The sequence below is a fragment of the Taudactylus pleione genome, unplaced genomic scaffold, assembly GCF_031769625.1.
Source record: "Taudactylus pleione unplaced genomic scaffold, aTauple2 ptg000066l, whole genome shotgun sequence".
In the NCBI taxonomy this organism is placed as follows: Eukaryota; Metazoa; Chordata; class Amphibia; order Anura; family Myobatrachidae; genus Taudactylus; species Taudactylus pleione.
Genome location: NW_028284468.1, coordinates 15,063,706 through 15,075,650, shown reverse-complemented (window position 1 = coordinate 15,075,650; position 11,945 = coordinate 15,063,706).

The following is an 11,945-nucleotide window of genomic DNA, read 5'->3' as shown; positions in this document are numbered from 1 at the left end:
TGATCATATTCCGCCACTTAGTAGAGCTGGAGATCGGTCTAGAAGGCTTTTGCAGTGCGAGTCACAATAGATATACCGACTTGGTACATTGTACCCAAGAGGATTAAATGATAATCTAGGCTTGCATTGCATTTTGTGAGTTACTGACAGGACTCATTTTATGTAACTGGGTTTCCTCTAATATTGACAATATATGATATATTTTCATCACTCTTTGAGATTATTATTTATATGTATAGGTATTTGGGAATGATATCTTATTCAGTTGTTTTTTCTAGTTGGTTTAGTCCCCTACGGGTGTCTGCCTGGGGAGACCTACTACACTACATTAGAAACATATATTATGTACATTATAGATGTTAGTTTTGAAGTTGGGTGTTAATAGTAGCTGGTATAGGTATGATATATTTATAATAGATATATTTCCTCCTTATGTATAACATCACTTCAGGGTTCTGGATATTGTGAAATTATGAGCTATATAAGTTGGCTGTATTAATATCATATCTTTAGCTAGCTAGGTTCTATTTCATTATATTTAGATGTATATGATTTATGTAATCATAAGTTCTGTTAAATGTCCATGTTCCTGTATTTATCAGCATTTGTTTGTTTTTATTCACCCATTTTTTGCAGCAATGGGTTGCGCCAGTGACGTCATTGGTGGGCGCCCCCGGGACGCACTCGTGGACTGCAGCTGAGCACATGGGAGTGGTGGCAGTATAAGTAAGTGTAATTTTGTATGTTTTTTATATCCTGATTACGATGGATTAACATTGAAATGTTGATTATACATTACCTGCTGTCATAGTGATTGTTCCTTTGGAGTGCCGCCGGTTGGTATATATGTTGGAGCCCCCGCTGTGAAGCTTCTCCGGAGGGCACCTGCAGTTACTATTTTTCATGGGAGTGCCACCCACACTGCTTTTTTATTTATATAAATATATATATACTATATATATATATATATATATATACACACACACACATATATATATATATATATATATATATACATATACAGCCATGGCCAAAAGTCTTGAGAATTACACAAGTATTGGTTTTCACAAAGTTTGTTGCTTCAGTGTTTTTAGACTTTTTTGTCAGATGTTATGGTATACTGAAGTAAAATTACAAGCATTTCATAAGTGGCAAAGGCTTTTATTAACAATTACTGATGGGCCCAGCTAGTTTGTTGCTCATAGCGCACCATTCAGGCCTCTGTGTCACGCCATGGAACATTATGTGATGGCTGTACTTTGGCGTACCATGGTATTCTATAATGAAATATACGCTACGGCATATAATACACTGCTTAACCGCTGGGTGATGAGTGCTCCACTGATGTAATTTGTACTGAATACCATACTGTTAAATTGGATGGATATCACATTCACGCAGATTATTTGCATATTGTATGTTCTGTTGATTTTAAAAATGAACCTCTATATACCCCTACCTGTACCTTATAAAATCCTTCCTATAAACCTCTAAGGATGACGCTAATTTGCGTAAGCAGTCACACCATAAATAAAGACTTAGACGTGGAATCTGTGGTTCCAAAGCACAAGTGATATTCAGGTAAAAGTTCAGTCAGTTACACGCAATTGATACATACACAATTTAGACGTAAAAGGAAATAATACAGACCCAAGTACAGTATACATACGCTGCGCCTCCGGACACGGAGATAGGCATCAGTAAGAGACCCTCAGTTCATACAGCATTCAGCATGGACTAAAAAACCAGTATCCGGGCACACATATTTATCCCCCCCAGACTAAAACAGGACAATGGGGAAGTTTCTTGCTGATGTCATTGGTTCCCAGAGGAGAAGCATATGTTACAGCACATTTAACAGGCTGGTTCAAATAGACTCTCCCTGCCTCTAACAGCAAGGGAATCTTTCTAGTAACGCCCTCTGTAACATTCTAACATTTAAACATTTTTGTTGCTTGTAAGTTCTGCGATCCATAACTTGAGTTTGCATGATGCGATCTCTCCACCGATAACACCAGAATGCTGTAAAAAGCATACGCATCAGAACAAAACCAAACACAACTTGCTTATCATGTATAATACCTTAGTTATCAAATACCTTTATTTCCCAGCATTTAAACTAATTTAACCAACTTAAATCATACATTTTGATGCTTATTGAACCTTATGAGTGAATATGAAATGTGTGGGTATTCGGGGTTTGATATAAAGACATATTAATGTGTGTATGAAGATGGGTGCATTTGACTCAAACATTTTAGCAGCGTGACATGCTGGGCTAGATAGTTCTACATGTCCTGTCAGCAGCCCCCCCCACCTTTCCTGTGTTCAAAGGAAAGATACCTCTGTCGGTCTCTTGTGTGAAAATGCAAAATATCCCAACTACAAGAGACAGACCTAAGGTGACACTCTAGCCTTTGAAATCATGTCATTGCAGGAAGCTTTCTTATTTATTCTAGCCAGACCACCCGTAGTGGGCAAACACTATGCAGGAAGCTTATCTACACAAGCCAGTTGTCACCTGGCCACTTGCTTAATGCAATACTGTAAAGCCATTTCTGGAATATATCCTTTATAATACGTAAAGTAATGAAATAGGATTTTAGTGAATCGCTGTAACATATGATGATGGTCACAGATGCATTTGCATGATGCTAATGGTATTATCGCCACATGTACTAAAATGTGAGTTTATCTAAAATGGCGCTTAGGCGGCCATTTTGCAAAATGGCATCTTGCGGCCAGTCGCAAGATGGTGTCGCTGCGATTCAATTTTAAACTGATCTTGTCTCAGCCAATAATCCAGCTTCGACAGCCCACCCTTTGATAGCGAACACCATGCTATCACAATCTGCTACTAAAATTTTATTTATGCTTACATTTACATATTATTTAGTGTTATTATGGGATGGCACAAGGTGGTTCTTACTCCATCAATAATGTGCCTCTGAGTGGGGACATAAAACTACTATTATACGCACACCACGGATCTTGGAAGATCATGTGACAGGTGTGGGAATGCACTAGTCTTATAACAGCAGTCTTGAAGGGGAATTTGAGACTTTACATTGTCTGAGGTGTTCTATAAATAACATTTCAATAATATATTCTATGCATGTCTAAATATTATACATTAAATGATGGTACTTCTTAGCTCAGGGTTGTAATGCAGTTCTGTGTCTACCTCGGTATTCATATTATTGTTTCTGACCACCATCATAGTTTCATTCTTTTGTTTCACTCTGTTTTTACATTTTCCACATTTCAACACAATAGGAACACACCGGACGCATATGCCAATTACTATGATGACAATCAGTATAAGGATCAAGAATTTGCCTATGCTGGCGATCACTTCCTGGACCCATTCCCCTAGACCTGAGAACCATTTCACTGCGTTCAGCCATGACACCCATGTTCTATCTTTTCCCCTGCGTCAGCCACTGATGTGTTATGGTTCTTACGAAATTCCCACTTTAGCTGCAGAATCTCATCCATCTTCTGGTCTATCACCTCCTTAGGGTCGCTGGTATCATTGGTGACATAAGTGCAACATTTTACTCCAAATTGGGTGGCTAACGTTACGCAATACCCTCCAGTAACAGCAGTTAAATAATTCAACACTAGCCTGTGTTGCACTAGTTCTTTCTTGTACGCCTCTCTCTCTGTGTACCTGAATGTGTCATCGTACATCTCGGAGATATTATCTATTAATTTAGCAAGTTCCTGGATATATCTAAAATTTAATGTACCCCTAGCAATCCTGGTGGGATCCAGGGCGACTAAAACTTGGAAGCCAGTTGTCTCACTGATTAACTGAGCGGTTTTATGCATATCACCAGGTATCATATTTCTCTTGCCTCTGTGTTCATATTGTGTGTGAAGATATGGTGACGGTGTGTTTTTATGTATTCCCAACATTTCAACATGTGTGAGGGTCATAACTTCTGGAAGTATTTTTCCCAAATAACATAACAATTATAATACTAAAATTGGTCAGAAACTCCCCTGATTGGCATTGCACTCCTCCTGACTCCACTCCATCAGCTCCACCATCAGCTCACATCTCCTTTATCGGTCCCCCATCACAGACACTGAGTATCCCCAAACAGATCATCATGACAAAAACTCTGGAAAGAAAAAGAACTAGGATGACCACAGCAGACCACTCCGTTGCTGGAAGCACTGATCTACACATTTCTTTAGCTCAGATATCTCACCGTCACCTTTTTAAACCTTTCCGGCACAAGCTCGCAATTGACAGGTCCACGTTATCGGCCTTGTCTCTGCCTTGTATCTTCACCGGTTGGTTAACCTCCCTATAGTGAGTGGAAAGGACCCACGTATCTTCCCCGGCCACCCTTTGAGGATGCTGTATCGTCAGATACGGACATTTCCACCGATCAGTCAAACGACCTGAGCTAAAAAAAAATTTGGATCATAACAAATTCTTCCAGATTTGACATCATGACAGTTTGCATTAGACATGTTAGTTAATAACACTTTCAATTTCGGTTATTCTCATTCATCTTCGTGAGACCCTGTACAGTAACCTCATTATCATATTTTCACATGAGGCTGCCTGTTTGAACAGTATCTCAAAGGGGGGGCAAAAAAAGGAAAAGACAGTCTGGGATAATCTCAGTGTTATTACCCATCATCTTACACATGTTCTTGGAAACGTCACCTGTAAAATAAGTCCCCCTATCATTTTTAATAATTCTAGGGATATAGTATCTGCATACAGGTTCCTGCAATTAAATCTTGTTATTAATAGCTACTGTTCTAAATAATGCCTGTGCCACTGTTTTGGATAGTATTCCGAGTAGTCGACCTCAGCCTGGCATGGCTGCCGTTTATCCTCAGCAACCTTGTGTCCTATGAGTGGGAGATAAAGCACAACCGTTTAATATCATTTAAACATGACCTAAAATACAACAATAAATCATCCACATTTTACATTAGAACAGATCCATTGATAGGTTGAAAAGATTATAAACAGTCATATAAGGCCTGGGAGAAGATACTGGGGTTACCTATGAACCCATGGGAAACTCGTGTTCCTGTGTGGTGTTCTTCATTTTGCAGTTCTTACTTATGTGTCCCACTTGGTGATAGTTAAAACATAATTTTGAACGGGGCGGATGAAAAGATTGTTGTGGGATTTGAGCAAGAGGGAAAGGTGGTGGGTATGGGTAAGGATATTGTGGGGGATATGAGTATGGGACCTGTGGTTGTGTATGATATGTGGGGTAAGGATGTGTTTGCTGTGGTGTGGGATTGGTGAGAACGTGTAATTGTTCAGGTGCAGGTGTGTGTGTGGGTGCAGGTGTGTCGGTTGGCTGTGATGTTATTGTCATTCCTTCCAGAGCTTGGATACTGACAGCCATTAGTTTTTCGCCCTGGGTCTCTCTCTTCTTTGTGATATGTTTATCATGTTCTATGGCAGACTCTATGAGGTTATCTATTGTGATTCCCCTCCAGCCAGGCTGTGAGGTCTGAGCCCGAGTCTTTAAGTCGTCTCTCAGACCTTCCATGAGTACTGTGACTATCATTCCCCTGTGGTGAGTGCTATCTTTAATATCTTCTATCCCGGTGTACTGGGTGATAGCCTGCAGAGCCCCATCGCAATAATCTTCTGCAGTCTCACTCTCCTTTTGTTTGATTGTGAAGATATTGTTCCAGTTAACTACTACTGGAAAATATATACCCAATTGAGTCACAATGCGGGAAATGTTACCTTGGTTTACTTGGTCTGTTAAGGGAACGTCGCTATCCAATACACAGTCCGTGATAAATTTTGTCACGTCGGTATTGCGTGGTAGACAGGCCCTTAACACCACACGCCAATCTTTATTAGTGGGCTCATGAGAACTACCCAAATTTCTCAAAAATCTTTGACATTTGGCTAGTTCCTTTTTGGGATCAGGGAAATCATTTATGATGGAATTTAGTTCTGCTCTAGTCCATGGACAATGCATTACTACTTCCCTCGTGGGCACTACACCGTTTGCATCCGCATTTCCATTCGGAACAGTTATTGTCCGAATGGGATGCAGACCGGCAGCGTTGCTACCTCTGACCTGGTTACCTGGCTGGGGGTTTAATCTGCTGCTGCTACGTATGGTATTAACAACTTTCTCTATGGGTGCAGAGTGTGTTAACACTTCCCTTGCTGTTACCGATGGAGATGGCGGCACCACCGTGATTGTGGTGATGCAGCATCTATCATTTGCACAGCATGGGAAATGGCAGACATTACAATAGGCTCATCATCCACATCATAAACATTTTCTTTATGGTTGCTTAAGAGAGGGTACAAATTGCTTGTTACATTTTTATGGGTATTTTTGGTAACTGTACTTGCACCTCCATCCACATAAGGTGGGGGAGGTGAGCGTGAACTACTGGTAATACTCTCCACGACGCTACCTTGCCGCATGTGCGCGTCAATTTGCGGCTCGCCCGTATTGCAACTCAGCGTCGCAGATGTATTTTCTGGCAATGCGCTCGCAACGCTAGTTTGCGTCATTTTCAAATTTTTAAGCCAAGCATCCTCTTCATGCTGCCATACTTTTAACCATTCAAAATACTTAATCTTTTTCTCTTGGGATCGCACCATACTGATGTGATCCTGGACATTGTCTAACACATTTTTATCAAAACTACCAATTCTGGGAAACGGTCTAACACACTTCCTCGTCATATTAAACCATAAATCACAATACCTTATTGCATAAGTACCGTACTTAGTATGCATAATACGACGGGCCGATCCAATCGGAGCCTCCATTAGCAGCACATCATTGCCTAACATCTCTACTGTTTGCATGGCTCCCGTTCTGAGACAACTCCAACGCTTTTCAATAAAGATTTAAGCTGGTGAAAGACAATCAAGACACTTTCACTTACCTGTGGACGATTTAAGTCAGCGGCGCCCACACACCTGGATAAGATTTAGTAAGGCAACTTCCACACCTGGATAAGATTTGAAAAAGGCAACTTCCACACCCAGATAAGATTTAGTAAGGTAACTTCCAAACCTATGAGAGTTTATATGTCGGCTACTCTCACGCACCTCTATACAACAAAGACAACATGTACACCTGCTACTGTGTATAGAACGGTAAAGCTGCTTACCGAGCGGCTAGGCTAACCCTTGCACCTAGCCCTTAAGGATCATACGATACCCTTAACTTTGTTCAACAAGTATTCACTGTTACACACTTTTTTTCCTGCGCAGAAAAATACACGTTTAACCCAGATATTGGTAATAGAAAAAAAATGTAAACCTCAATGGCTTTGTTCAAACACGTGGCAGCAGAACCGGAAGTGCGTATACGCTATTGTGCGACCATCCGCATACACATTAATGCGACTACCACACAACCGTATAATGACTTTTTAACTGCGTGCGCAAAAGTGCGTCTTTTCTGTGCGCAAAACGCTAGGTTCTATCAACAGAGGAAAACAAACTTTTTCCTTTCTTGTCCCTGGATTCTAGTCAGCTTCCTTTGCTCACACGAAAATGGATAGCGATCTTTCAGCACAAAGCGGTTGCAGGAAAACCCTGCATGTGGCCACTCCACCCTTTGCTGAAATATCGATAGCCGTATGTGCCGTGTAAGTAGGTAAGTGACTTCACCGGATGAGCCCCCATCTGTTGATTTTAAAAATTAACCTCTATATACCCCTACCTGTACCTTCTAAAATCCTTCCTATAAACCTCTAAGGATGACGCTAATTTGCGTATGCAGTCACACCATAAATAAAGACTTGGAATCTGTGGTTCCAAAGCACAAGTGATATTCAGGTAAAAGTTCAGTCAGTTACACGCAATTGATACATACACAATTTAGGCATAAAAGGAAATAATACAGACCCAAGTACAGTATACATATGCTGCGCCTCCGGACACGGAGATAGGCATCAGTAAGAGACCCTCAGTTCATACAGCATTCAGCATGGACTAAAAAACCAGTATCTGGGCACACATATTTATCCCCCCCCAGACTAAAACAGGACAATGGGGAAGTTTCTTGCTGATGTCATTGGTTCCCAGAGGAGAAGCATATGTTACAGCACATTTAACAGGCTGGTTCAAATAGACTCTCCCTGCCTCTAACAGCAGGGGAATCTTTCTAGTAATGCCCTCTGTAACATTCTAACATTTAAACATTTTTGTTGCTTGTAAGTTTTGTGATCCATAACTTGAGTTTGCATGATGTGATCTCTCCACCGATAACACCAGAATGCTGTAAAAAAGCATACGCATCAGAACAAAACCAAACACAACTTGCTTATCATGTATAATACCTTAGTTATCAAATACCTTTATTTCCCAGCATTTAAACTAACTTAACCAACTTAAATCATACATTTTGATGCTTATTGAACCTTATGAGTGAATATGAAATGTGTGGGTATTCGGGGTTTGATATAAAGACATATTAATGTGTGTATGAAGATGGGTGCTTTTGACTCTAACATTTTAGCAGCGTGACATGCTGGGCTAGATAGTTCTGCATGTCCTGTCAGCAGGCCCCCCCCACCTTTCCTGTGTTCAAAGGAAAGATACCTCTATCCTAACTACAAGAGACAGACCTAAGGTGACACTCTAGCCTTTGAAATCATGTCATTGTAGGAAGCTTTCTTATTTATTCTAGCCAGACCACCCGTAGTGGGCAAACACTATGCAGGAAGCTTATCTACACAAGCCAGTTGTCACCTGGCCACTTGCTTAATGCAATACTGTAAAGCCATTTCTGGAATATATCCTTTATAATACGTAAAGTAATGAAATAGGCTTTTAGTGAATCGCCGTAACATATGATGATGGTCACAGATGTATTCGCATGATGCTAATGGTATTATCGCCACATGTACTAAAATGTGAGTTTATCTAAAATGGCGCTTAGGCGGCCATTTCGCAAAATGGCATCTTGCGGCCAGTCACAAGATGGTGTCGCTGTGATTCAATTTTAAACTGATCTTGTCTCAGCCAATAATCCAGCTTCGACAGTTTGCACAACCAATCTTTTTAATGTCACATAAGATCTTAGAATGGGACGCAAATCAGTACACATACTGTACATAACTGTACAGTAGTGTAATTGCATTCTTATGACAGTATAACCGATATTGTACATTAATGTGACACACGCACAACTTTCAAGAGACGGGATGAATTTTCTCTAATGGTGGGGTACTGTGTATATATGTACTAGTATAATATTTTGAAAGGAAGACACATTTTTTATTATTAAAAACAGCAGCGGGTGAGTGGAGTATACATGGCTGAGCCTGCTATTTACATTGTACACATTGCCTGCTGTAATTCGCAGACATCACACCACATACACGGCAGATGCCGACTCTTGATATAGCTGAAGTGTGGGCTAGAGGTTTGGTGAGCGCCTTGCACAGTGCTTGTCCCAGGTTCGATAACTGGAAAAGAACATTTTTTTTTTTAAATCTTCACTATAGGATTAAGAATAAATCACTTGGTGGTGTGTAAGTTCTGTCATTTATACAGGTATCGGTGTTGACCAAAAAGACGCATTCCCAGCATTGCATAAAGACCGAGCAATTGAAGTTCAGTATTCTTATCCAACCCTTACTGAACTCAATACATTATACACAACTTCCCACCACCTGGCATTTCTATGCTACTTGATGCCACTGTACTGCATATGCACTGTGTGCATAAGAAAGTGGTGTGCGGCACTGCATACACCATGTAGTGCCCTGCTGGTTGCGCTATGCTGTGGCATATGGAGGCTCATAGTACTGTGCATGCCCAGTGGGTCGGGTGTCACACACAGTGCATCCCCAACTTAGATACTATAGTGATTTCATGACTTTAGAAACTAGTAGTGGGCTCTGTTTGAAAGTGGGGTCTTTGTATTACATACTGACTGTGCATTTTAAGATGCACACTTGTGGCACTGTTGGCACATCAGCGCTGTGGAGGCTGCCAGCTCTGGAGGTTGCACATGGGATCTCTGTCGCATGCCCAGTGGAGCCGCTCCATACACCATGTAGTGCCCTGCTTGTCGCGCTATGCTGTGGTGTTCAAGGGCTCATAAACTTAGAAACTATAGTGATTTCATGACTTTAGAAACTAGTAGTGGGGTCTGGTTAAAAGTGGGGTCTCTGTATTACAAACTTACTGTGCGTTTGAAGCTGCACACTTGCTTCAATGTCGGCACTGTTGGCGATGTCCAAGACTTTGACACTATAGTGATTTCATGACTTTAGAAACTAGTAGTGGGGTCTGTTTGAAAGTGGGGTCTCTGTATTACAAACTGACTGTGTGTTTTAAGATGCACACTTGCGGCACTGTCGGCACATTGGCGCTGTGGTGGCTGCCAGTTCTGGGGGTTGCACATGGGATATCTGGCACATGCCCAGTGGAGCCACTCCATACACCATGTAGCGCCCTGCTGGTCACACTATGCTGTGGAGTATGGAGGCTCATAGTACTGCGTATGCCCAGTGGGTCAGGAGTCACACACAGTGCATCCTAGTCTTAGATTTTATAGTGATTTCAAGACTTTAGAAATTAGTAGTGGGCTCTGTTTAAAAGTGTGGTCTCCGTATTACAAACTGACTGCATTTGAAGCTGTACACTTGCATCAATGTCGGCACTGTCGGCGCTGTCCCAGATATAGACACTGTAGTGATTTCATGACTTTAGAAACTATTAGTGGGCTCTGAAAGTGGGGTCTCTGTATTACAAACTGACTGCGTTTTAAGACTCACACTTGCGGCACTGTTGGCATATGCACATGCCCAGTGGAGCCACTCCATACACCATGTAGTGCCATGCTAGTCATGCTATGATGTGGCTATGGAGTCTCATAGTACTGCGCATGCCCAGTGGAGCCAGTCGGGAGTCACACACAGTGCATCAGGTCCCTTCCCTCAAAGCAAGCAAGAGTCTTTCATTATCATAATAAAGGATGTATTTAAGCAGTCAGCTCAAGGTCTGCCCTTGTGTCCTGAAAAGATGAAGAATGGTGACCATTGCCAAGGACACCATCCCCCATCTGCTAGGACAACTAATGTACCACTATGAATGTGTCGGTTTCTGCAGCACTGAAGAATATGCAATGGCATGTTTTAGCAATTTGTAGTATTGTCTTAACAGTGGTGCATAAACCATCACTGAACTAGAAGTCAACCCAGAAGGACGTGTCTCTATATTACAAACTGACTGTGCATTTTAAGGTGCACACTTGCGGCACTGTCCCAGACTTAGACACTGTAGAGAATGCATGTCTTCGAAACTAGTAGTCTGAGTCACAGGGGTCCCTGGATTACAAACTGACTGTTCAATTTAAGACACACACTTGCGGCACTGTCGGCACATCAGCGCTGTGGTGGCTGCCAGCTCCCTGGGATCTCTGGAGCCGCTCCATATGTCATGTAGTGCCCTGTTAGTTGTGCTATGCTGTGGCATATGGAGGCTCATAGTACTGCGCATGCCCAGTGGGTCGGGAGTTCCACACAGTGCATCCCAGACTTAGATACTTTAGTGATTTCATGACTAGTAGTTGGCTCTGTTTGAAAGTGGGGTCTCTGTATTACAAACTGACAGTGTGTTTTAAGATGCACACTTGCGGCACTGTCGGCACATCGGTGCTGTGGTGGCTGCCAGCTCTGGGGGTTGCACATGGGATCTCTGGTGCTTGCCCAGTGGAGCCACTCCATACACCATTTGAAGCTGCACACTTGTGTCAATGTCGGCACTGTCAGCGCTGGCCTAAACATACACTATAGTGATTTCATGACTAGAAACTAGTAGTGGGCTCTGAAAGTGGGGTTTCTGTATTACAAACTGACTGTGCATTTTAAGACGCACACTTGTGGCACTGTCGGCATGTCGGTGCTGTGGTGGCTGCCAGCTCCGGGGATTGCATATGGGATCTCTAGTGCATGCC